The following is a 27,313-nucleotide window of genomic DNA, read 5'->3' on the forward strand; positions in this document are numbered from 1 at the left end:
TAAAAGCCCCTGAGTCCGAAAGAGCTTACACCCAGGTAATTGGATATTGCATTTCAGCCAAGGAGGAGACAAACCATTTTTTTTAAAGACATGTTTTGGGGGGCAACCTGTCTATTAGATTATTAGAGATCCAGGAACATCCCTTCTACTGCATCATTCAGGCCATTGCCCCATTGCCCCGGGGCAAAATCCAGCATCACAGGAGCACACATCAGGACTTGCACAACAGGACTTCTCTTTTCTCTCCTCCCATGGTTCTCGAAATCTGCTTTGGAGGACCTCCCCCAAAAACTTCTAGGTGCACATGGGGTGGGAGGAGGTGGGGGATACAGTGGGTAGAAGATGAAATCCAGTCATGTGAGCAGAATCTATAATGGTCACACAGAGACCCCCCTGAATTTTACCCTGGAATTTTCATTCCTGCCACTAGAGGCTATTGAATAAAACTCTCTATCCCGACAATTTCATCTTCAAAACCTGCCTGGCTTGGTTGTTCTTTTGCCCTACACCCCATTAAACTCCCCTGCGTCATTGAGCCCCACTAAGTGGGGCAATGTTTTATCCAATCGTAACACAAAGAGACTACTACTTATAATAATTTGGGCCATTGCTTTTGACACTTATTAAGCCGCAAAGTAACAGGAAAACCAAGCCAGTGCTGAACTCATTATGGGAGGAGCAGCCTCCTGGGTATGTTTTGGTTGGCTAGCAGTGCACAGGATTTCCTGAAAGTCAAAATAGGGACAACAAAGGTGGGTCTGGAGATACATAAATATCTACAGAAGCAGAACAGGATTTGTCTATCTGAAGCAGTGTCGCCTGCTCTGAGGTGACTAGACTGTGGAGCTTGTGTTGGTCATCGTTCATAGCAGCCACTTCTTCTCGACTTGTAAGTTTCTCAATCTACTTTCTCTGGGTTATTTCTCAATTTACATTCTACGCTCTAATTTTGGGTGTCGGGAATTTGCCGTGTTGTGTATTTTAATTGTGTGCGGCTATATCACTAGACTGCGATTGGATGTGCCCCAGTAAACCGCTCAGAAGCCATTTTGGCAACTAAGCGGTATAATTCAGCTATTTCGATTCAGCCTCATTGTGTAGGGATAACACTTGCGTGTTGATCTTGTCTCACTTGGAGCTCTTTTCCCCAAAATAATCACTAGGTGGCACTCATCATTCTGAGTCAATGTTCAGTCCGTGTGGCAGAATTTAAGAGGGTGCTTTAGACCAGTGGTTCCCAACCTTTTTTTGGCCTTGCCCCCCTAAGCATCTCTAAAATCCTGATGCCCCCCCACCCCGGTGACAAATAATTCTTATTACAGTGGTACCATGGGTTACATACGCTTCAGTTTACATACGCTTCAGGTTACAGACTCCGCTAACCCAGAAATAGTACCTCAGGTTAAGAACTTTGCTTCAGGATGAGAACAGAAATCGTGCTCTGGCGGTGCGGCAGCAGCAGGAGACCTCATTAGCTAAAGTGGTGCTTCAGGTTAAGAACAATTTCAGGTTAAGAACGGACCTCCGGAACGAATTAAGTACTTAACCCGAGGTACCACTGTATTCAAAAAGTGAACTCCTATTCACATGGAAGAAGCCTAAAAGGCCATTCACTGTTAATAACTCTTTCACGAATTGCCCCCCCCTTAAAAGTCAAATTGCCCACCTGTGGGGCGTGTGCCCCACTTGGGAACCATGGCTTTAGACAGAGCTATACTGCACTAAAAAATTAGGCTGGATTGAAACCAAGGTCTTGGCTTTGTGTAGATGGACACAAATAGCAGTGGCTGGCATTTATAATAGCACATTTCCACATGGAAAATTCTTCACAAGACTGGTGACAGAGGTGCGCCAGGAGCTCACAGGGCCCCCATCCCTGCTGCGCCACAGCGTCGCTACTCTCTAGTCGCCTTCCTCCTGGGCCGCAAATTTGCATGGCAAAGCATGTAGCAGTGCTACTGCGGTTGCCACTCTTGAATAGGAGCAGCTTGGCTCCAAGAGAAAGGGGTTGCCTGGCATAAAATTACCCAACATGCAATGCATACTGGGCAGGGCTGGCCCAAGACATTTTGGCACCTGAGGCGAACCACAAAATGGTGCCCCTCTCTCCCAGCCAGGGAAGAAGGAGGGACTGAATATCTACACCAGCTTCAAGGGGAGAATAAAGATCTACATCAGGAATAAGAGGGGGAATCAAATCAACCTTAGCTGATGGATGAAATGGGAATCAAATGCCATTGTGGGGGGAAGGGGACCACTCCAAAACACACCAGACAGGAGCAAAGCCCGGGAGAGCCCAGAGGGCAGCCGCCAACATTTGCTCCCAGCAGTGCTTCCTATTCATTGAGAAGCTTCTGTACAGGCAGCTTTGGGGGGGGGGTGTCTGCTGCTGAGGAGGTGTCAGATCTGGCCTCCAAGGAGGCAGTGCATCCCTTGGAAGCTGGATCTGCTGACCCTGTGGATCCTGCCACCCGAAGCAGTCGCCTCACCTTGCCTTATGGGTGAGCCGGCCCAGACACTGGGTAACTTCGTGCCAGGCAGCGACTCCGCATGAGATCAGACTCACCCCTGTTTCAAGAGCGGCAGCACCTCTGTGTATCTACTGGCGGAGGAAAGGGGGGCAGGGGGAGCGCACTGTCCCCGGCACCATCGGGGAGGGGGCACCATCGCGGCTGCCCCTCTGGACACGCGCTGCACCCCCCCCATCGTACCGGGCGCCACACCCCCATGGATGGTGCGCCATGCCCCTGGGACACACACCACGCCCCCACAGGCGGCATGCCGTGCCCCCGGGATGCGCACCACACCCCCAGGACGCGTGCCAGCCATGTCCCCGCTTGCTCTCCACCCCCAGTGCTGGAGCATGCAGCTTCGCCACTGTCCATACCTTCCCTCTAGATGTGGCCACCTGAATAGCTTGCTCTCGTTTCAAAAATGCCGACAACAAAAGGGCGGAAGGAGCGACAAATGCCTCGGAATTCAGCCTAAAACAACACAGGATCTTCTCTTCTTGAAAATTCATCAAAATCCTTTTACTCCCTTTCCTTTCATTGTCAAGGCTGGACTTGGCTGGGATTTGAGTTCCCCTTCTCTCTCCTTCCCTCCCCACATTTCCTTTTCTGGAGACTTTCTTTGTTCTTTGTTAGGTGCCTGTGAAAAAATGTTCTTTTCCACTCCTCTTCCCCACCCCCTCTCCCATTTCTGTCTTCCTTACCTCATGCTCATGTGCCTAATTCACTGAGAGCTGAGGAGGGAGCGAGCAGAGAAAGCATTTCTTCTGCATTTATCAGGTAAGTGACCTGCCATGTCTTTGGGGCCATGTGGGCACATTTGTAAACCAGAGAAACCGTTGTGGGCATCACACACCCCAGAACCTATTCTGCTGGCTACAAATGAATGCTGCCTTCAGGCTTAGTTTCAGCAGGGAGAGGAAACCCTATGGGCTTCCAAGAAAGCTTCTGTGGCCAGGTGGGCACCTGTGGACACCACATTGGTGACCCATGGGTGTATAGGACTGCAGCCTTAATGACATAAAGATTAGCAGAGCAATCTTATCTATGTCTGCTCAGAAAAATTCTGAGCATTCAGTGACACTTATTCGCAGGGTACAGAATTACAGGGTTTTGGGTGTGTGTGTGTGTGTGGTTTAAGTATTAATAATATGAGAAAAAGAACAATTGGCACCATGGGATGGGTATTGCCGCGCTGTAAATGTGGTCTTGGCAACCTTACATTGCATAAATAATCGGGAAGTTGGTTAGGCGCCTCTGGGTTCAGTTTGCAGCTTTGGCACGCCAATCTTAGGAGCTCTTAGGCGGCTTCTAACATGCATTGTTAAATACTTATCTTAAACGCTTCCCCCCAGAGCAATTTGCATAGTGTTCTCCATTTCCGTGCCACTGGAGTAATAATCTGCGAGCGATACCATGTCGTGTGGCTGCATATCAAATTAAAGGAAGATGAGGAGCTAGGAGCAGGAAAAGGAAAAGGGGGAGGCCAAGTGTGTTGCATTGTGGCAGTGGCATTTACCCCTGTAAATCTTTGAGTGTGCTTTTAATAGAGAAGTTATGGCAGCCTGTTACTTTATGAAACCGGTGATTTTGCAAGTTGCCGCCCCCTCCCCTTGGGGCAGAAATACAGCGAATATGTGAACCACAAAGCTACAGCTCAAAGCTAGAACATAAGTTTCTACATGATGCACACTAACACAATGTAACAGAACACGGTGGGAATCAGAACGTAAACAGCAGAAACTGCTGTTGCTTATTACATATGTGTGTTAAACATGAAATGAGGTAATGATGTACAGTGGTGCCCCGCAAGACGAATGCCTCGCAAGACGGAAAACTCGCTAGATGAAAGAGTTTTCCGTTTTGGAGGTGGTTCGCAAAACGAATTTCCTATGGGCTTGCTTCGCAAGACGACAATGTCTTGCTGGTTTTTTTCCCTCCCCCCTTTTTCTAAGCCGCTAAGACGCTTATCAGCTGATCCGATCAGCAGATAAGCCGCTAAAAGCCGCTAATAGCGCTAATCCGCTAATCCGTCAATGGGCTTGCTTTGCAAGACGAAAAAACCGCTAGACAAAGAGAATCACAGAACGGATTCTTTTCGTCTTGCGAGGCACCACTGTATATGATTGGTGGAAATTGAAATGCTTTGTTCGAAATATTAAAAATACCACTGCCTGGACCACCGGGCAGGCTTGCATTTTTCTGGCCTACAACAGCATCAGTTGGAAGGGGCATGGCAGAAGAGGCAGAGTGGTTAGGAAATATTGGTTCATTCAGCCACTACAGTGGTACCTCGGGTTACAGACGCTTCAGGTTACAGACACTTCAGGTTACAGACTCCGCTAACCCAGAAATAGTACCTCGGGTTAAGAACTTTGCTTCAGGATGAGAACAGAAATTGCGCTGCAGCAGCAGAAGGGCCCATTAACTAAAGTGGTATCTCAGGTTAAGAACAGTTTCAGGTTACAAATGGACCTCCAAAACGAATTAAGTTCTTAACCCGAGGTACCACTGTACTTGTGTTGGCGACAGGCAGGACTCTGAGGTGTGGGTAGAGGAGGGTTCTGGTTTGTGCCCCCCCCCCGATTGTGTGCCTGGGGCAATGGCCCCCATAGCCCCTCCCCACCTTACGCCACTGTGGCCCATTACCTTAAGTGTGACTAGATCTTGAATATCTACTCCTATATTGTAAAGGGAAAACCCATCAGGAGACCATGGTTTTGCTCATAACAAACGAAGTGGTAATTAACCCATATCTGAAGTAAATTCTTCATCTCCATGGTGCTTCTGATGTCACGGATGCTGTAGGAGTTTGGGGAAAAGTGGTGGGAATTTTCTGTAAGAAGTAGCCAGCTTCTTTCCCAGAACTGATTTTCCCCGGGGAAAAGAGAATCCGTGATGACTAATATATCAGTTTAAGCCTGGCTGGACACTTCGGTGGGAAGATAAGCCCAAAGAATCATTTTTGTTTCAGTTTTTAAATATATATATAAAAATAGCCACAAAAACAGCCACAGCCACCTATAATTTATTTGCTCCAGCTCCCTAATCACTCTGATCCGGGCTTATTTGCAGTTAGTCACAAAATTCACAGAACAGGCATGTCCATTCCTTGGGGTACATTTACTAGCTCTGTATCATAATTTCTGTAGTTAGTTCCTTTCTGACCAGGCTCATTCCAGCTTCCGTGTATTTCTGAAGGCCCTCTCCCTCCACCTCAAGACTTAGATTTTGCAAGCTAAGGCTGCAAACCTAAACACATTTAAAAGAGCCCATTGAACACCACGGGACATATTTCTCAATAACCACGCATAGGGTTGTACTGCATCTTTTTAGCCCTGTAGCTACTGCTGCTTCTTTCATTCTGTAATAGGTATGAGTTACTCATGCATAAGCTGGTGCCTTTCTCGGTTAATTTGCCTTGTTAAACCTTTCTGACTGCACAGCCCCTTCTCATCGTGGCTGCCTCAGTCACTGGCAGAATCCGTCAGTGGGCGTTTCTTGAACCTCTTCCAACATAAAAGTTGTTTGACACCCAGTCTCCTCCTCCTCTCACTGCGCGGGAGCCCTCTGCGCAGGGAAGGCGTGGGTAGCGGAGGACCTGGGCTCTCCTCACTGATGTCCAGTGAAGAGTCCTGGAGCCCTCTCTCCACTTCCCCCGTCTGCCTCCCTTTATCCCTGGTGTTGTGCTGATTGGCTTCCCCCTCTACTGAGCTGTTTCTCCCCCTGCTGCTGGGTCCTTCGCCAGCATCATCTGGGAGCCTCCCCTTCGCCTCTCCCTCCAATGTCAGTTCCCTGACACATTCATTCTATGAAGTAGTAAACAAATACAAATACAAATACGTAGCCTCTCAAGCCCAAATTTTTAACCAAAGTTCTCTTAACTACATTCCTATATTCCCAGTCAGTTGTTTCATGGTACCTGTGATTGGAGAACATTGAATCTGGATTTGAGATAATCTGCACATCCACTTCCCAAGCTCCGAATCCAACATTTTGGCATTAAACTAGAAGTATTACCGGGCATGGGGATGGGGAACCATAGGTGTTGGTTCTGGAAGAAAACCGACAGTGCAACATACTACTTTGCAATTATTTCCTTGGGGAATAAAATGCATTTAAGGATGCAGGTGTCACTTCAGAAAATGTGCGTTCATCTTTTGCAAAGAAATCACGGTCCCTGATTTAATAAATAGCGAGGGAAGGGATGAGAACCTATGAAAAGCTAAGCTGCCCATATCGGGGAAACTGACAGAATGAGCTCCTTGTTAGAAAAGTCAGGTATCACAGGTTTCCTTGACAACTGTTCCCATAGAACTTGACCTCAAAAGACAGCAGCAGAAAAACAGGTTGGCAAGATTGATTATAAATACCCAAATAATTCTAATTGCATCAGTTCTATTTATGCTTTGTTGGGTGCAATGGGGCAGGATTTAAAGGGATTTACTCCCAAGTAAGTGTGCTTAGATTACAGCCTATTTCCTTTATTAACATTCTGGGCAGGAAGATTGTTGGGTTTTTTATTCACAGTTATGGTTTGGAGGTGGGTTTTTAAAAACTCTAAACAATACACTCATTTTCAAAAGGCAAAGTGTCTGGGAATATTTTTCAAGCATATACTGAATCTTCCCGTAAATTGTAATCAAATACGTTAACATCTCATACAACATTCATGGTGGTACCCAGTGGGGATGGAGGTTTATGGGACATGTAAGCACTGCACTGAGCTGTAAACAGTTTAATCACAACTCATTAGAGACAGGGGGAAATGTTTACTTTACATTTTTATGAGGAGCTACCTGATTCCTACTTCTCAAACCAATATGCAAAATGAAGCTCAATTACCCTTCAAAGTTCTCACATCTCTGAATTTTGTGAAGCAGTGCTTCAACCCGTGTGTACAAAAATTCATAAATAAAATGCATATATTAGTGAAGATGACATACAAAATGCATTACATTAGGGAAATGGCTTGCAAAAAATGTCGTGCCGGGTAATAAAACGGCATGTAAGTTTGTGTGTGTATTAGAAGAAACTTGGCTGATGAATTTTCATGAGGATTTAAAAACAACACCAAAAAGCTAATTCCTGCAGAAATGTGGAGAAATGAATGAAGGATGGAAAACCAAGAAGCAGGGAGAAATGGACATGAAATGTGGCCATCACCACAGACCATGCACATTTTAAAACGGATAATGTTGTGTCTGTTTGTGAGAAGCCAAAGGAAATTTGAGGACAATGAATTCTTGCGACTCAAAGGTCTCATTGCCAATGAAACATTCCAGTTCAAATTACAGTGGATTGGTGATTGGGATGTTCACTTGCTCCTTTCCTTCGCAAATCTTGCCCTGCTTCAGCGTACCTTACATCTATGGGCTCCTCCAGACACCCTATTTATTGAATGTTCATACTGATTTGCTTGCAGGAAGCTTAGGTGCAAGTGAGATAATGTCCAGGCTTCCTTGAGCACCCTTTGTTTTGCTTATGGAAAGCTATTAAACAAGGAACATTCATCCTCGTTTGGTTGTTCTGTGTTGGTAGGTCTTCCCGTTCGCTATTCATTTATCCCAGACTTTTCTAGGCGTTTCTGTTGGACATTTGGGTGCAACTCGGCTTGAAGAAGAGGGGTTTGCATGGGGTTAAAACAGATAAAGCAAGGGACCTCCAGATTCCTGGACTGCCCCTGTACCTTTGACTTCTTCGCTGACCTCCCTGTCTCATTGATGTTTAGACTGATACATCTTAGGTTGTATCCTGCTTGCAATTTCCTCCTCCTCCTCAAACTTCTCTCTCAGACCTCAACAAGAGCAGTCACCTTGGATCTTTCATCTGAGAGCAAAGGAGCAAACACAGTTGCCTTTGGCTTCTCTAGATTAGGTAGGTTAGAACTAGAAGCCTTTTATATCCAAGTTATGCATTTCCTAGAAATACGGTATTTTTTGCTCTATAAGACTCACTTTTTCCCTCCTAAAAAGTAAGGGGAAATGTGTATGCGTCTTATGGAGCGAATGCAGGCTGCGCAGCTATCCCAGAAGCCAGAACAGCAAGAGGGATTGTTGCTTTCACTGCACAGCGATCCCTCTTGCTGTTCTGGCTTCTGAGATTCAGAATATTTTTTTTCTTGTTTTCCTCCTCCAAAAACTAGGTGCGTCTTGTGGTCTGGTGCATCTTATAGAGCAAAAAATACGGTACTTTGTTATTTTCTTACTCTACAAGCATCTCTCTCTCTCTCTCTCTCTCTCTCTCTCTCAATGCCAAAGAGCTCTGACTGGTAACTGGACTCTCAGTCTTCCAGCAATGTCCCTGTCATTTTCCTAATCACAAAATATCATTTTTTATTTTTTTTTAAAGGCACAAAATATATCTTTTGTGTGCCAGAGGGACAGGGTGCTTATTCCATTTTAACTGCACAAACTCAAATTTCTGATGTGCGCTTGACTTCCTCCCACAAAATACTGGCATTCTGGAGGCAAGTTGTGTTGGCACTAACCATGCAATGTTTGTAGGGCACAAACTACAATATTATGCCAAACCTGCAGCTTTTTGGTTTTTGTTTGTGTGTTTGTTTGTTGTTCAGGAGAGTTATGCATATCCGCCACAGCAGTTGTTTAAATTCCCTTATCACAGACTCCAGTTAAAACCACCTTGAAAATTCACACTCACCTACAAAGCAAATATTTGCCTCATATAGTTTGCTGAGCAGCTGGCGGAGTTTTGCGCTAAACTCCTGAACTCGCAGGCTGAGGGTGGATCTTTTCTGCTGCTGAAGCCAAGCCGGTTTGGCCCTCTCAGATTTCCAGGGAGCCAGATCTTATTTGTCCAGAAAGAGGAGGGAGAGAGAGAGAAAAAGCAATGCAGAAGAATACAAAGAGCTCATATTGCTAAGGAAGGAGCTGGCTGTGGTCCTGCAGTCTGCTCAAATTGAACATTTGTACAGAGTTTTGCAAGTCAAATCTCTAGGGCTTTCTTCCCCAATCAGTTCTGACTCTGTAGTACCCAACCACCACTTTCCCACACTTGTTGCAAAACTCACAAATTGAACTGTTAACTGAGCGATTGTAGAGGAAAAGTGACCCATTGATCTCTCTCTCTCTCTCTCTCTCTCTCTCTCTCTCTCTCTCTCTGTGTGTGTGTGTGTGTGTGTTACACACTATACACTATACCTGTACACTATACCTTTAAACCACATCTGAAGCACATTATTTCCCTCAAGGGGTTTGTTAAATGTTTCTGGGAACTGTAACTCTGTGAGAGGTAAACTACAGTGTCCAGAAATGTTTGAGAGAAAGAATGTCATTCAAATGTGCTTTAAAGGTATAATGCATGAGTAGGAAAACTAAGGCCCGGGGGCTGGATCCGGCCAATCGTCTTCTCAATCCGGCCCGTGGACAGTCCGGGAATCAGTGTGTTTTTACATGAGTAGAATGTGTGCTTTTATTTAAAATGCATCTCTGGGTTACTTGTGGGACATAGGAATTCGTTCTCCCCCCCCCAAAAAAAAAAACTAGTCCGGCCCCCCGCAAGGTCTGAGGGACAGTGGACTGGCCCCCTGCTGACCCCTGGTATAATGTGTATGCCAACCCCCCATGTTTGGCCCTGAGTCTCTAGAAATTGACCTTAGTTTCCAGGAATCTCCTGAGGCCATCCAAGTAAGGTGAGTTGTCTCTGTGGCAACAGGGCAACCTCTTTGGACATGCAAATGGCAGTATTTAACTGGCCAGCTCAGGCTATTATCTTACGAAGAAACTCATCTGACTGGCTCTGCAGGTTTCCTCTAAAAGATTCTAACCTTACATACACCTGATCACAGGTTTGGAAGGGACCCATGTGTATCACCCAGGCTGACCCCGCCCCACAAACCTGTAACGTGACTCATCGCAGGTTTACCACAGTATTTCCCACCAGTGAAGTTATATAAGTCGAGAGTGCAGAAACAAAATGCTTTCCTGGAATATTGCATTATTCTGGAATTGCAATGAAATATACCTCGAGGGTTGCCAAAAGCAACCAGAAAACCAGAAAACGTTTTGGATCTGACACCTCCCACAAGGGACACAGGAAAAAAATTCCCAAGTAATTATGTGTCATTTTTGTGCCACAGGGAATTAAGCATTGTTACTTGCTTGATTTTTGCAATGAGAATTGTGAGGCAATTGCAGCACTGTTCTCCAACATTCACGGTGTTTATCCTTATGCGACTGGCAATGCCTCTGGGAAACACAGGTCAGTGCGTCAGAAATCAAAGCAGCAAAAGGGGATTGCAAATGCCATATAATCCACAGTTGCCTCAAGCATGGGATGAAAGCTTTGAGTTTTGATGTAGAAACACTCGTCCACAAAGCAGAAAATGAGCTTTCCTCTTTGGATAAGGAGATGAATTCTCTTATGCCAGCGTGGTGTAGTGGTTAAGAGTGGTGGACTCATAATCTGGTGAACCGGGTTCGCATCTCCACTCATCCACATGCAGCTGCTGGGTGACCTTGGGCCAGTCGCACTTCTTTGAAGTCTCTCAGCCCCATTCACCTTACAGAGTGTTTGTTGTGGGAGAGGAAGGGAAAGGAGAATGTTAGCCGCTTTGAGACTCCTTCGGGTAGTGATAAAGCGGGATGTCAAATCCAAACTCTTCTTCTTCTTCTTTTTGTTTGTTTTTTGAGTTTGTAGAAAAGGAGTAAAAAGATGTGCTTTCGCATGCAGCAGCAAGGTGGCAGTTACTTCTGCATGCTATTGAACACATACTCCATCATTCTGCCCAGACACTGAGGTCCAGCGCTGAGGGCCTTCAGGCGGTTCCCTCATTGCGAGAAGCCAAGCCAAGTTACAGGGAACCAGGCAGAGGGTCTTCTCGGTAGTGGCACCCGCCCTGTGGAATGCCCTCTCACCAGACGTCAAAGAGAAAAACAACTACCAGACTTTTAGAAGACATCTGAAGCCAGCCCTGTTTAGGGAAACTTTTAATGTTTAATAGACGGTTGTATTTTAAATATTCTGTTGGAAGCCGCCCAGAGTGTCTGGGGAAACCCAGTCAGATGGGCGGGGTATAAATAATAAAAGTATTATTATTATTATTATTATTATTATTATTATTATTATTATTATTATTATTCTGCAATGTTGACCAGCAGTGAAAGCCCACAGAAGAAGACTGTGTGAGCAGCATTCTGTGAGGACGGACAAACAAATCTCTCCCTGCTAAAGATATTTACTTTCTGCACAACCTGATGCGAACCTTTCATGCTGCTGTGGGAACTGGAATCAGTGGCAGGCGGTGAAATTTTTTGTAGATGAACAGTTAGGGCCAGAGGCACCAGCCTGCGAGGGCAATTGGTGGTGGTAGTGGTGGGAACTGCTGTTGTACACATGACTACATCCTGGCGCTGCACTTGAGCATCATGTCTTCCTCCCTAAGCCAGGCTATAGAACTGGCATTCAGCAGCACACAGCACCTCACAGTGAAGACTGAATACAGGCATTGTGGCTTGTAGTCTTAGCCACCACAGATGTGTATCACCTCAGTATTGTCTACACTGACAGCAGATTTTCTGGATTTCACACAGCCTTACCTGGAGATGCCAGGGGTTGAATCTGGGATCTTCTGCATGCTCTTCTTCTTCTTCTTCTTCTTCTTCTTCTTCTTCTTCTTCTTCTTCTCCTTCTCCTCCTCCTCCTCCTCCTCCTCCTCCTCCTCCTCCTCCTCCTCCTCCTCTTCAGTGATCACTCATAGCTGAGTAAGATTGTCTTCTATAAACACGGTGTTAACAGTGAGTCCTTAAGTAACTGTGGAGGCCAATTCTGGATCCACACGTCCTTCCACAGTGGGGACATAGGTTTCTGGGTAGGAGTTGATCATGGTGAGGGTTTGCCAAGCATCCCTTCCTCTTAGCATGTTTCTCCCTTGCTTTCTGAGTTCGAGCGTCTTCAAAACCCAAGATACCTTTGGTAAAGGCTGTTCTCCAACTGGAGCACTTGCAGGCCAGTGTTTCCCAGTTGTCGGTCTTTGTTGTTGTTTAGTCGTGTCCGACTTCGTGACCCCATGGACCAGAGCACGCCAGGCACTCCTGTCTTGCACTGCCTCCCGCAGTTTGGTCAAACTCATGCTGGTAGCTTCGAGAACACTGTCCAACCATCTCGTCCTCTGTCGTCCCCTTCTCCTTGTGCCCTCCATCTTTCCCAACATCAGGGTTTTTTCCGGGAGTCTTCTCTTCTCATGAGGTGGCCAAAGTATTGGAGTCTCAGCTTCAGGATCTGTCCTTCCAGGGAGCACTCAGGGCTGATTTCCTTAAGAATGGATAGGTTTGATCTTCTTGCAGTCCATGGGACTCTCAAGAGTCTCCCCCAGCACCATAATTCAAAAGCATCAATTCTTTGGCGATCAGCCTTCTTTATGGTCCAGCTCTGTCGGTCTTTATACTACATTTTTTTAGATTTGCCTTGAGAAAGCCTTTGAACCTCTTTTGTTGACAACCACCATTACGCTTTCCATTTTTAAGTTCAGAATAGAGCAGTTGCTTTGGAGGATGATAATCAGGCATCCGCACAACATGACCGGTCCAACACATAATGACATCTGCCTACAGATCTACAAAGAACGTGCAAACTAAGGCTAAATAAAGTGTCTGTTGGTGTTAGTTTTCTATCTCTATCTCAAAATATTTGAAAGCCTGAAACAGAAGGGCATATGGCAGATGATGAAAGATTTCGCTAGTAATCTGTAGACCGGTGTCAAATAGGAGGAAGAAGTGTTTTCATTTGTCACTAAGATTAGCTTCTGTGTTAGCCAGCAGTGTTGTTTTTGAAGAAGCCCAAAGTCCGCTGATAGATCCCCAATCAGCAGATGCTTTTACAGGCTTATTTTGAGAATTAGAAAACACTTTTGTTGGTGTCCTGATGATGGATTCTTTTCTGGGGGTGCGGGAGGGGAAGGGGAAGATGGATTGGCACGAAAGCCAGCCGATTTCTGGACCCCCGACAGCAGCATGGATAAAAGCTCATTGTCTAACATAAATAGCGCATGACATGATTATTGGAAATAAGAGCAAGACGCTGACCTCATGGCTTCTTCTCAGAAAAAAGAGAACATTAAAAATAAAGTCTTTTAAGCAGTTCTCCCCCTTAAAAAAAAACACTTGTTTGTTTCTGCTTGCAGCCTGACCCCATAAGCTGCCACCCCAGAGGAGGAGATGGTTGTCTTATGCAGACTTATTCCCCGTTGAAGGCTGTTTCAAAGCAGAACTGACAGTGTGCAGAATTTATGTGCAGTGGTACTCGGGTTACATACGCTTCAGGTTACAGACTCTGCTAACCGAGAAATAGTACCTCGGGTTAAGAACTTTGCTTCAGAATGAGAACAGAAATTGCGCGGTGGCAGCAGGAGGCCCCATTCGCTAAAGTGGTGCCTCAGGTTAAGAACAGTTTCAGGTTAAGAACAGACCTCCAGAACGAATTAAGTTCTTAACCTGAGGTACCACTGTATGCATATATTATGGGAAACAGGACTCCTTCTGAACCAGTTTTTATGTTATTAAGAAGGACAGCATGGTGCAGTGGTTATAGTGTTGGATTAAGGCTGCAGTGACTTACAAAGGAGGGGTACGGGGTGGCTTCTCAAGGGCCCTTTTCTAAGCTTTATTGGAGGTACGTAATCCAGAAATTGAACCTTGGACTTTCTGAATACAAATTAGATTCAATTCTATACAGTCCTTCTCCTTCTTGAGTTACCCCAGTGATGCATGTATGAATGGCATTCCCAGTGCCAGGGACTGGTTGGTCAGTGAGAATACTGATGAGTGAGCAGGGCCGTCTTTAGCATATGTGGCACCGGGGTGCAAAGATCCTCCCAGCCTGGGGTGTAGGAAAGGGGGGGCGGGGGCGATCCGCACAAGGTGCCATCATGGAGGGGGTGACAAATTATCAAGGAACAATTACTGCCCTACTAGGGCAGTTCAAGACAGAAGTACTGTTTTGGGGGGACAGGAGGCGGGCAGGTGTGGAGGATTCCCTGGTCCTGAATGGGGTAACTGTGCCCCTGAAGGACCAGGTGCGCAGCCTGGGAGTCATTTTGGACTCACAGCTGTCCATGGAGGCACAGGTCAAATCTGTATCCAGGGCAGCTGTTTACCAGCTCCATCTGGTACACAGGTTGAGACCCTATCTGCCTGCGGACTGCCTCGCCAGAGTGGTGCATGCTCTGGTTATCTCCCGCTTGGATTACTGCAATGCGCTCTACGTGGGGCTACCTTTGAAGGTGACCCGGAAACTACAACTAATCCAGAACGCGGCAGCTAGACTGGTGACTGGGAACGGCCGCAGAGACCACATAACACCGGTCTTGAAAGACCTACATTGGCTCCCAGTACGTTTCCGAGCACAATTCAAAGTGTTGGTGCTGACCTTTAAAGCCCTAAACGGCCTTGGTCCAGTATATCTGAAGGAGCGTCTCCGCCCCCATCGTTCTACCCGGACACTGAGGTCCAGCACCAAGGGCCTTCTGGCAGTTCCCTCACTGCGAGAAGCCAAGTTACAGGGAACCAGGCAGAGGGCCTTCTCGGTAGTGGCGCCTTCCCTGTGGAACACCCTCCCACCAGATGTCAAAGAGAACAACAACTACCAGGCTTTTAGAAGACATCTGAAGGCAGCCCTGTTTCGGGAAGCTTTTAATGTTTGATGTATTATAGTATTTTAATATTCTTTTGGAAGCCGCCCAGAGTGGCTGGGGAAGCCCGGCCAGATGGGCGGGGTATAAATAATAAATTATTATTATTATTATTATTATTATTATTATTATTATTATTATTATTATTAAAAAACTTGGTGTGTTTTTTTTGGAAAATGCCTGCTCCGAAGGTCTTATCATACTACACTAGGGATTATCTAGCTATATCTGAAATTTCATGCATATCAGTTAATATCTTGACCCTCCTCCACGAAAATAGCGGTTTCCTATGTTATGAAGGCTGAAATTTCAATTCAGTGGAACAGGTTCAAGATATTAACTGATATGCATGAAATTTCAGCTATAGCTAGATAATCCCTAGTTTAGTAAAATAAGACCTTTGGAGCAGGCATTTTTTTAAAAAAAGTTTTTTATGAACCACCCTACTGACCTACCCTCCACTGGGCTTCCTGGGTCCTGGAAACTCGGCTCGGCCTATGTGAAAAAAATGAGACTACGCTGATTAGGCGTAGATTAGGCCTTGCCTTGCCTTTGCTCTGCCCCTGCACGCAGCCGACTTTTCTTGATTTAACTGCTGTGGTGTTTTTTTGTTTTGGCAAACCACTTTGCAGGTTTTTTAAAATAAATTTTATTACATAAATAAACAATAAACATAAATAAAATAACACAAGCCAAAACACAATCCATCCTGTAGATTTAAGTATCTTTCCATAGTTGCCTACTTGTTCTCAGAGGCCCAGAATCCACATGTAAGAAAATATGAAATAATGTAAAACCATTTTTGCAGGCAAAAAATAAATAAAATCAATGTGTGGGGGGGGGGGATGACAAGAATTTTTGCGCACAGGTACCACTTGACCTTCCTACGCCTCTGCGCCCAGCGCCCCCAAATTTAATTTAGCCCCCAAATTAACCGTGTTGATCACCTGGGTGGGCGCCGAGGCTGAGTCCGCATCCAGGCTGCTGCTGGTGCTGATGGGGCTGTTCATCTTGCTGCCGCCGCCTCCTCCCGAGTAGTGGCTACTGGAGCCGTCGCCACCACCATTTGCCATGGCTAACAGTGGGCAGGCTAGGGCTTCAGGGAGCTTCCTGCTGCTCTTGCTGCCGCCGCGAGCGCCCTCGACCAAGTCCATCCCCAGCCCATTGCGCTGCTTTTTGGCGGAGAGGCGCACAAGCCGAGCCTCAGTGCCCGTCTAGGCAGGCGGCTGCCTCTCAGCACCTCTCGCTCTGGCGCCCTCGCTGCCGCCGCCTTTCCTTCCAAGATTCTGGCAGGAAATAAAGGTGGGGGCGCTGTGACGTTAACATATGAGAGTGCTGGAGGTGAAATAGTTAAACAGGTTATCCAATCAGAACCCAGGGGGTGGAGTCAGAGGGACTATAAAACCAGCTCTGGGAGGGGCAAAGGGAAGAGTTCGTTGGGTGTTGGATGGTTGGTTGGAGTGGGAGTGAATTGGGATAGAGTCTGTGGGTAGGTGGAGTTAGTGTAGCAAAATAAGCTGAGTCAGGAACAGTTAGGGGCTAGGAAGACAAGTCAATATCTGAGAGGTGGTTTAGTGAGGGAGAGCAGGTAACGGAAGTTATAGGTCTGGATAGGCACCCCATGATTGTAATTGACCGATACCGTTTATGAAACCACACGCTTGTTAAACTGCAATAAATAAACAGAAGTTTATGTTCCAATTTAACCCTGACTAGACTCAGTATTGTACCAGGTAGGGCCTGGGTGGTGACAGCGAGGAATAAAGTGGTGGCACAGGGATCAATAGACGGTGAAACGTCCGGGGACCCTGTGTGATCGCCACAGGTGCCTCCCCCTCCTCCTCCTGGTGGCCAAATCAGAGGCTCCCCCAAAATCAAGCCAGCAGCCACCCCTCGTGCCGGTACCTCACGATGCCGGCCATGGGTGGCTTCAGCGGTGCCTGCCTGGCACCCCCCAGAATTCAGTGCTGGGGTGCCCCGCACCCCCGGGTAAAGATGGCACTGGGAGAAGCGGGATTGGAGACTGACTTGGGAGAAGGGATCGGTGATCTAGGGGAGTCTCTAACAGCTGGGAGATGAGAGACAGAGGCAGGAGATGCTGCAGGATTGGAGAATGAAGGATGGGTGCAGGAGGAGGGAGAGATGAGTCAGGCTGGTGTACAATCAAGGGCTTCCACACCTCCTCCTCCTGCCCACACCTCTCCTGCTCTACTGTATCTCAGGACCAGAAGAGGACTGAAGTGGGAGGAGCAGAGGCAGGTTACACACAGGCGTCGTCTTTGCCTGCTTGCCTGCAGCTCAGGTGGGAAAGACAGATAAGTTAAGTTCAGGGTTGGGGCCTCTCTGTTGCTGCAACGGTCTCATCAGGTACATACCTAGGACATAGGCTGGATGGATATAGGATGGATGGACATGCTTTTTCCTAATTTGCAAGTGTACTTTTGATAGCAAGGAGTCAATTCTTCACTCTGCATGTTGACATGAGCTTCCTGGGGGACACAAGGGTGGGGTACAATACATTTCTCTGCTGTTGTTTTGTCACTGGTGGAAATTGCAGTAGTCTGATGAGGAACAAACGTCCTCACTTCAGCTTGCTGCAATGCGAAAAATGCATGCGATCGGAAATATTTTGGACTGACAGCTACTTGTCAATGTGAAATGCTACAAACATGTTTTCACGCTTCCCCTTCGGACTCCCCCTGCCCCCTCGCTTTCAGCAAATTCAGCTGAAAATGGCGATAATAGAACTTAAAGCCGTTATATTTTCCCCTTGCTTAAAAAGGAAGAAGAAGACATCTCAGAGAGATATTTAATGAGACAACAGATGGATTCAGTTGACCTACCGAGCCTGAATCTTGTGGTTCCTGTCCTATGAATGGTTCCCTGGGGCATAAAAGCGCATGAAATGCTCTTAAATAGCTTCCCAAGCGCCTTGTTTGTGACCAACCTTTGCTATTCTGCCAGTACTGCCTCAGGGGGAACCAATCTGAAGGAGCCCATTACCAACAAAAATAACTCAGTCAGTCCAAGCACACTGCTCTGTCCCTGGGGGCATCAGATGCACCGATGCATTATGGGATATAGGAGGTCCACAGAGCAAGATAGTATGAGTGGTGGCATGTGGCAAGCTGTAAAAGGGAAATAAAGGACAGAGCTGCAGCTCGGGATGGGAAAATAAATCCAGAACTGCATTTGTTTATCTGTGTACAGCCCATCTCGTCCTGAAGACTTGCAGCCAAGAACTTTTCTCCTTTCCATTAAAATAGAATGTTTCCAAAGGATAAAGTTCAAGGACTAGATTACATTTACCCTGCCATCAAAATAAGGCCAAAGAAATAGTTCTTGCGATGTTTGCTAAATATTTACTTTTGCTGGCTTACTATGGGGAGATTTGTTTGTGTGTTATACTTATAGGCCTCTCTCATCCTGAGCTGCTCACATCCTTGTAGATGAAAACACCCCACTTTACATCCTCACAAGAACCCCGGAAAGTAGGGTAGGCTGAGCTCCGAGCTCTATTTATCGTATTTTTTGCTCTATAAGACTCACTTTTCCCCTCCTAAAAAGTAAGGGGAAATGTGTGTGCGTCTTATGGAGTGAATGCAGGCTGTGCAGCTATCCCAGAAGCCAGAACAGCAAGAGGGATTGCTGCTTTCACTGCGCAGCGATCCCTCCTGCTGTTCTGGCTTCTGGGATTCAGAATATTTTTTTTCTTGTTTTCCTCCTCCAAAACTAGGTGTGTCTTGTGGTCTGGTGCGTCTTATAGAGCGAAAAATACGGTATTTATTTCATAAAGTTTATACAACCCGGATTGTAAAGAACCTCAAAGTGGTTTACAAAAAAAGGGGAAAGGCAACAGAATCAAGAAAAAATCACAATCCTACTTTAAAACAGACAACAGATAAAATACTAAAGCAAATTAAAATCACCTCAACTTTCTAAGTATCTAGGCTTGCCTGAACAAGAACATTTTAGCAGGTGCCCAAAAGAATAAAGTAAAGGCACCTGCTTGATCTCAATAGGCAGGGAGTTCCAAAGTATAGGTTCTGCTACACTGAAATCCCCCGTTTGTGGGATTTGTGGCCCAAAGTGGTGGAACAGGTCAGATTAGATGGTTTTATAAATGAGAACTAGAAGACTTCATAGTGAACTGTGGATATTAGCCCTGATGGCTAAAAACTGAGCCCTCATCACCTAGAAGCAAGCAGTATACAGTGGTACCTCGGGTTACATGCGCTTCAGGTTACATACGCTTCAGGTTACAGACTCCGCTAACCCAGAAATAGTGCTTCAGGTTAAGAACTTTGCTTCAGGATGAGAACAGAAATCGTGCTCCAGTGGAACAGCAGTAGGAGGCCCCATTAGCTAAAGTGGTGCTTCAGGTTAAGAACAGTTTCAGGTTAAGTACGGACCTCCGGAACGAATTAAGTACTTAACCTGAGGTACCACTGTATTGTTATGTACCACTCCAATCTCTAAGCAGTGTTCGTGTTTCCTTTGGAAATGAGACACAGTGGAGACTGTGCCTTTATGATATATGGTTTATTTACACACATATACAACCTGAGCCTGTGATGGAGGGTTTCAAAGAATTATACTCCAAGTGGGTCCTGTTTCTCCCATTGCTGAAGCCTCCAATTTGAAACAGGCAGCCCACGTTGTGCTCTGGCGCCCTGCCCCAGCTAGCCGCATTTAACAAACTGACACTCCTTTTCCTCGATCACGCCACAGCCAACTGAAATCCTGAAACTTCCTCCTAACAAAAACTCTGGCATTTTTCTTCTGCTAACTACCCATAGCTCAAGGCAGGGCTCCACCCATTTCTAATCGCCCATCACCTTCCTTTGTTCTCCATAGTGGTTCTTCTCCCAGGCAATTTCCTGAGCATGGAAAAACTGGTCTGGCCTGAATTTTAGCACTTTGTTCAATCCAGCATCCAGCAGCCTATTTCAATACTCCAAGCAGTGATTAAACTCCAACACCCACTTGACCTAGGAATTTAGGGGAGTCAAGGCACCCACAAACTCATAACAATATTACAATTATTGGATGCAAGAGACAAATGACAGGGGATAGCTATCTCCGTCATGGCTGATCCAGGGTACTCTGGTCCAAGCCGGCAAGTCAGTTCTTGTAATATGAAAGAGAAAAAGAAGCAGAGTGACCTGTGTTGAACTTTCTATGATTCTTATCAAAGCTGAAAGTAAGTGATGAGAGAAGAGAGCGATTCACGAAAGGGAGAAAAAGGAACTGGGTTATCCAACGGAACCTCTTTCTGTTTCTGTTTTCTTAAGAAACACTTTCCTTATCTGCTTTTGACTTGCAAAACAGTGTGGCATGCTTCCCTCTTCTCCGATAAGTCCATGGGCAGTGCTGAAAGGCCTGGCTACTTTTTAAAAAAGAATTATTATTGACCATTTCAACATATCAAAATATCAAAAGATATCATATTCATTATTTTCCCCCTTCCCCCCACCTCCTCATCAAGCCCTCCCTCCCCCCGACTTCCCTCAACTCCTCTCTCTGATTTTTCAACACATATTATTCTCTGAATACTGTAAAATTGTATAAATCCTTATATTATCTATCTACTATGTTTACAATCAATAAATTTGTATATGTTTATTCAAAACCTGCCAAGGAGTCCAATTCATTCTGTTGTCTTTTTAAGTAATTTGTAAAAAGTTCCCATTCTTCTTTGAAGTCACAGTTGTCCTTATCTTGCAGTTTAGGTATGTGTTAGTTTAGCCAATTCTGCATAGTTCATCGATTTCTCTTGCCACTGTTCTTTTGTCGGGATTTCCTCATTCTTCCATCCTTGTGCTATCAAGACTCTTGCTGCTGTTGTTGCATACATAAATAGATTCTTTATTTTCCTTGGCAGGCCTTGTCCTACAATCCGAAACGCCCAGTTACTTTTGCACAAATGAGGCATATGGTGCCTCTGTAATACAGGTAACTTGCAACTTCCGTGCATTTAATTTGCACACATTCAACCTTACACATTTGGCAAAAAAGAAGAGATATTTTAAGGGGGCAGGCACCCAGGAAAATGACTTGGGCGATCCCACTCACCATTGAGATCACCCCCCCCCCATTGATTTCAGGGTGGCGGGTTCGAGCTCTGTGTCGGGGTCAGACTAGATGACCCTGGGGAACCCTTTACTACTTTACGCCTTTTCATTGCTTTCAGGTCATCGCCAAAGGGGAGAGCTGCCCGCAGGTCAGCGCAAGAGCGCAATCGGGAAAGTGTGGCAGGCGCGCGCGCTTGGGCATCACACGCGAGCGCGCACTCTCCACCCTCCACCCCCCCCCAAGGGCAATGAATGCCCGGTTCGAGGGGGCTCAGATGACAAGTAGGCCGGGTGGGTGGGTGGATGAGAGCGCAAATCTGGGGTGGGGCGGCGCTGGCTAGTGGTACCCAGGAAGGTGCCGCCGCCTCCGAGGATGGAGAGGATGCCGCCCGCCCGCCCCCACCCCTTTGGGGGTGTGTCTCCCCCTCCCCTCCTCATATCCCCCCCTGCGAGAGAGACGCAGGCAGCCAGGCGCGCCCTCGCCCTTTGTCTCTGGCGCCGGGGAAGCTCCGGCGGCTGCGAGAGGCGGACGGCAGCCGCAGACTCCACCTCTTCCTCGAGGGGAAGCCCTCCTCCCGGCCTGCCCAGTCCTCCTGCCGCCGCCGATCGCGCTCCCGCCGCCTGCCTCCTCTCGCAGGTGTAACAGCACCTGGGACCCCCGGGCCGGACCGACGCCGAGACGCCTCCGCGCTCCTCTTCCTTCCCAGCTTTTCGGTAGGAGGGTCTCTGGGGTCTCTCTCTCGGTTTGGGTTCCTTCCTCCCTGCGGCGCCTCCCCCGCCTTAAAGCCCTTCATCTCCTCCCCCACCCCTTCCTGCACAGCCCACCTACCCCCCCCTCCATCTCCATCCATCCCTGTCCGTCTTCCTCACCTCCACAATCCGCCCAGATAAGCCTTATCAGTGGTCCTGATCATTACCATCGCGCTTTTGCTGCAACCGTGCGCGCGCGTGTGTATTGCAAATTGCAATTGCCTTTAGAAAGTCCCGGGGATTTCCTGCTGGCGACCCGCACCCGCCTTGCTGAATTGCTGCCCCGTGCTCCATCGAAAGGGCGCCTCTCCGTTTGATGAGCCCTCTTCTTAATTGCTTTCATCGGGAGGGTAGTTGCTCTTTGATGGCTGCACACCTGAGAGGCGGCCTTATCTCTCCCTGGTTCTGCTCTTGGAAACTCCCTTTCATTCTTCCTCCTTCCTGCTGCCACCTGAATCAAGCGATTGCCCGTCCAAAAAAAAAAAAGCGAGAGAGAAAAGAACCCACGCTCCGCCGGTGCACCAGTTTCCATCTTTCTATCAGGCTGCACCAATGCTGCTTACAAAGCATCATTCAGCCATATTCACTATTTCCCTTTACCTGCTCGCATCCCCTTTGCTTGATAACTGGGCTGCTGAATGCCTCTTAAGCGATGCTCTCCTTGTTTTTCAGACGTGCTCCTTTATATCAGTCCCCATAGTGCCTAGGTCGGCTGTCTGTGTCCCTTTTACTCCCCAAAGCACCAGAAGCGTCTGCAGCGCCTGTTTTTTAAATTTTGCATCTAGCAGCCCTAGGTGGTGATCGCGACAGGGGATCCATAATAACAATAAATATTGTGTTTCTGCTGTGTTTTTGTAAGGGGCTGGGTAGGCAGGCTGGTGAAGCAGACCAAGCCATGTGGTCCCTATTGTTTCCGCTAGCAGTGCCTGTTCCCCATGACAGCTGATGGTTTGGGTGTTGCGGAGGGAGGGCTTATGTTGTCAGGCTCAATAGAATGGCAATTTTTGCCTTCCATTGTGTGTCCCCAGGTTCACACGTGTGTCTTTTGCACATGGGATTGAATAGCAGCCATTTGTCCCATAAGACAGAAAGCCTAGGGTGTGCAACTTTTGGGGATGCCACTGAAGCATAAGATAAATTTACTGCATGCCCCTTGTGACCTCAGCTTAGGAACATAGGATTTTGCCTTGTACTAAGACAGATTCTTAAGGGACGCGGGTGGCGCTGTGGGTTAAACCACAGAGTCTAGGACTTGCCGATCAGAAGGTCAGCGGTTCGAATCCCCGCGACGGGGTGAGCTCCCATTGCTCGGTCCCAGCTCCTGCCAACCTAGCAGTTCGAAAGCACGTCAAAGTGCAAGTAGATAAATAGGTACCGCTCCGGAGGGAAGGTAAACGGCGTTTCCGTACTCTGCTCTGGTTCGCCAGAAGCGGCTTAGTCATGCTGGCCACATGACCCAGAAGCTGTACGCCGGCTCCCTCGACCAATAAAGCGAGATGAGCGCCACAACCCCAGAGTCGGTCACGACTGGACCTAATGGTCAGGGGTCCCTTTATCTTTAAGACAGATTCTTGGTCCATCTAACTCAGTATTGTCAACACGGCTTGGTAGCAGCTCTCTAAGGTTTTTGTCAGGCTCTGTTTCCCAGCCATAGCAGGAGAGGCTGGTGATTGATCCTGCATGCAAAGCAGATGCCACACTGCTGAGCCCTTCCCCGTGCCTTACTATCTGCAAAGGTTACAGCTGGCTCCAGAGGCTGACAGGTTCGCACATTTTTTAGGGGACCCAGATTTGACACCACCCCAACAGAACTGAAACAACCAGAGGAAATTCTCAATTCTCTTGGAACACTCTGCCTGCTGGTTAATCTGTGTAATGGAATGTTGGGAACTATATTGATATTTGTTGTTCTTGGCACCTGTCTTTCTCGAGAGTGCGCCTCCAGGGGGTGAAGTCAAACCGCTGGAGAGTTCACAGCGGCTGCTGTGGCTGCAGAAATCGGTAGCTCGTGACTGCCACCACCTCCTGTGTTGTTTTTGTTGCATTAGCAGCAAAGTGACCTCCCTGGAGCGCAAGCCTGGGCAGTGTGTATGGAGGTCCTGGGCTGCCCAGATGACAAGACCCTCCTCTTGGCTTCACCGATGTGGTCCAACGCATTTGGCACCAGCTTGGCTGCAGGAGTTGCCAGAAGGAGGCGTACAAGACGCCATCCAACTGTCTTAGTGACTCCTCTCCAGATTTGTGTAGGGTTTACGCCTTAGCTTTTTCTTCTTCCAGAGATGTCCTGCAAGGAAGCAGAGGTTTAGGACCAGAGTTTTCCTTCTTCTAAATGGGCTACCTTCCTAGGTTGATGAGCCCCATCTGCCCCTCACTTGCCTTTACAGCAGCGGTTCTCAACCTGTGGGTCCCCAGATGTTGCTGAACTACAACTCCCATCACCCCTAACTAGCAAGGCCAGAGCTCAGGGATGATGGGAGTTGTAGTCCAACAACATCTGGGGACCCACAGGTTGAGAACTGCTGCTCTACAGCATGTGCAGAAACAGCCTTCTTGACCATTGGACCCACTATTGGTCTCGTCCACTCAATCTGCCGGTGCCTGTCTTTCCATGCAGGGAAAGTCCCTAACTCACCAAGGCTTTGAGACCCATCAGCTACCCTCACCTGGATTAACCTGGCTAGCTGAAGCTGTTTCCTGGGGTGAGAACTGAGGGCAGGGTAGGCACCAAAGGTGGGCCAACTCCCTTAGAAGGAGCATGGTGTGTCCCCACCAAAGGTACTATCCCTCCCCAGCAGCCCATGTACCCCATGTACTGTATACCGTATTTTTCCGTGTATGAGACTAGGGTTTTTTTTAACAAAAAATTAGGTTTAAAATTGGGCCTCGTCTTATATAGGGGTAGTGCTGAGGAGTGTTTTCTTAATTTGGAGTCCCCCAAAATAGGGGGCTTCTTATACATGGGGGCGTCTTATACACGGAAAAATACGGTATATTGGCACTTTAAGAATAGGAGAGCTGGTCCTTGCCCCAGGGGGCTTACAATGTAGAAAAGCAGCAGAAGGGAGACAACAGAGAAGGAGTGGGTGCAGGAGAAATTGGGAGAAAATGTGATTACTGTAATTAACATATACTTGAGCCTCCTTACAATAGGATATGGGAACAGGGTGGGTGTTGTGCCGAAAGCTTTTAAAGTGGAGGAAGCAATTCTTTCCTTTTGTCATGTGGCTAAGAGTCCACTTATGTCATGAACGAATTGCGAGACTTTTGACGCAGGCAAGAATCCCCCCCCCCTTTCCACACCTATTTCTTACCTGAATAGGACTATTTTTCTTTTCAATAGGAACACGTGGAATAAACGTTGTGCCATGTATTGGCTGCCCTCTTATCCTCCGTTGCAATGTTTTCTTTTGAAATCTGTAAGATAACAGTTTCCTGTTCAGTTATGTTACTTTGAATGCATACTTTATGTATTTGAATGTGATTTGACTTTCTTCACTAATGTTTTTGTTCTGGGTTGTTTAATTTGATGTTTTAATATGTGGTGTAAACTGCTTCGAGATTATTTTCCCTTAAATATATAAAGAGGTATGATGTTGTTGTTGATGATGATAATGTTATGCAGCTGAACACCCTAGCCTAGGGTTTCATGAACTGTGGCCCTCCAAATATTGTCCAGCTCCAACTCCCAAACTCCCGTATGCCCCAGCCAGCAGGATCAATGGTTAGGTACGATGGGAGCTAGAATCCAACACCGTCTGAAGGGCCACAGGTATCCCATCCCAACCCTAGCCCTACTCCACATCAAGGCCATTCCCCAAAAAATTGCCCTCCAGCCAGTTACATATATTTAGGACTTCATCACCCGCTTATAAATGGTAGGTTTGGAAATGCTTGTTATTAAAGAAATAGCTTAGCTTCCCAAATGGAACCCTATGAATCAGTTGCCGTTTTAGTATATCCCATCCTTTCCAAATGGATCAGGCTGGGTTGTATTCTGAAACAATATGAAAAAGCTTCCTTGTCCCTCAAGGTCACGGACGGAACAGCTTTTACGGAGGCTTCACACATGCAAGTTAATCGGCTTATGGCTGCGTGTCAACTTGCCATGTGTGAATGAGACCTCACAGACACAACAGCCCACAGGAAACTTTAATTAGCCCCTCAAACACAATGATTATTCAATGGGAGTATGTTCATGCATGTGGCTTCCAGTCTCCAGGGACTGGTTCATGCCTGTATATAGTCAATCTTTGTACAGTTGGAGACTAGCAACAGAATGTGTGAACGCCATTAAAAAAATGTGATGTGTGGGTTGAGATGAAATTTGCATCTCTGGTGTATGTGTGTGTGTGTATATATATATATATATATATATATATATAACATCCGATTCACACATGGAAGTCCTGGATGCTGCAGTTGGTGCCGTGGGGCTAGAATTTTCCCATTGCTGGGTTCCCCTGGGAAGATGTTTCCATATCTAAAGATACAGTGGTACCTCAGGTTAAGTACTTAATTCGTTCCGGAGGTCCGTACTTAACCTGAAACTGTTCTTAACCTGAAGCACCACTTTAGCTAATGGGGCCTACTGCTGCTGCCGCGCCGCCGGAGCACGATTTCTGTTCTCATCCTGAAGCAAAGTTCTTAACCTGAAGCACTATTTCTGGGTTAGTGGAGTCTATAACCTGAAGCGTATGTAACCTGAAGCATATGTAACCTGAGGTACCACTGTACAGAGTTTGGCCACATTGGGAATACCGGACCTGCTTCTTGGTGCCACATTTTTAGGGGGGGGGGTTGGCAAACATCTGTGTCTGGCATAGACAGCAGCTTTATACTGTGTCAGGCCATTTCCCCATGTAGCTCAGCATTGTCTGACTTGCAGTGGCTCTCCAGGGTTTTGGGCAGAGGACAGAGGACAACCCCCAGTTCTATCTGGAGATGCCAGGGATTTAACAAAGGACCTTCGGCATGCGAAACAGATGTTTTGCCACTGAGCTATGGCCCTTTCCCTGCAAATTCAGCATAACTTGCTTTGCTGATCACGGGAAACAGCAAGGCACTATGAGGAACTGAGTCTTATAAGAAGACCATTTGCCTACTGGTAGCAGATTTCCAGGGTCCCAGCCAAGTCCAGAACTACCTCCATAAGAATATTGGAAGTTGCTTTTTGCTGAGTCAGATCACTGGTCTTTCTCTTTGGCGATCACTCGTAGCTGAGTTTATGGAAGCTGAGTCTTCCATAAACACGGTTTTAACAGTGAGTCTTTAAGTGACTGTGGAGGCCAATTCTAGATCCACATGTCCTTCCACAGTGGGGACATAGGTTT

The 27,313-nt window shown here is 46.9% G+C and overlaps 1 protein-coding gene across 14 annotated transcripts in view; it reads left to right on the top strand.

Annotated features, from left to right (window-relative positions):
• The first annotated feature begins 762 nt into the window (after positions 1-762).
• Positions 763-27,313, top strand: part of TMEM150C (transmembrane protein 150C) — a 57,328-nt gene continuing 30,777 nt past the window's right edge. For 3 of the 14 annotated variants that reach the window (XM_081207424.1, XM_081207421.1, XM_081207415.1), the window contains exon 1: positions 2,873-3,290. The gene's annotated coding sequence lies outside the window, so the exon portion shown is untranslated. Of the gene's footprint in view, positions 890-2,872; positions 3,292-21,043; positions 21,106-21,719; positions 21,948-27,313 lie in introns of those variants that run through there. The other 11 variants (XM_081207422.1, XM_081207402.1, XM_081207407.1 and 8 more) reach the window with 11 other exon arrangements.

Source organism: Podarcis bocagei (genome assembly GCF_964188305.1).
Source record: "Podarcis bocagei genome assembly, chromosome: 9".
NCBI lineage: Eukaryota > Metazoa > Chordata > Lepidosauria > Squamata > Lacertidae > Podarcis > Podarcis bocagei.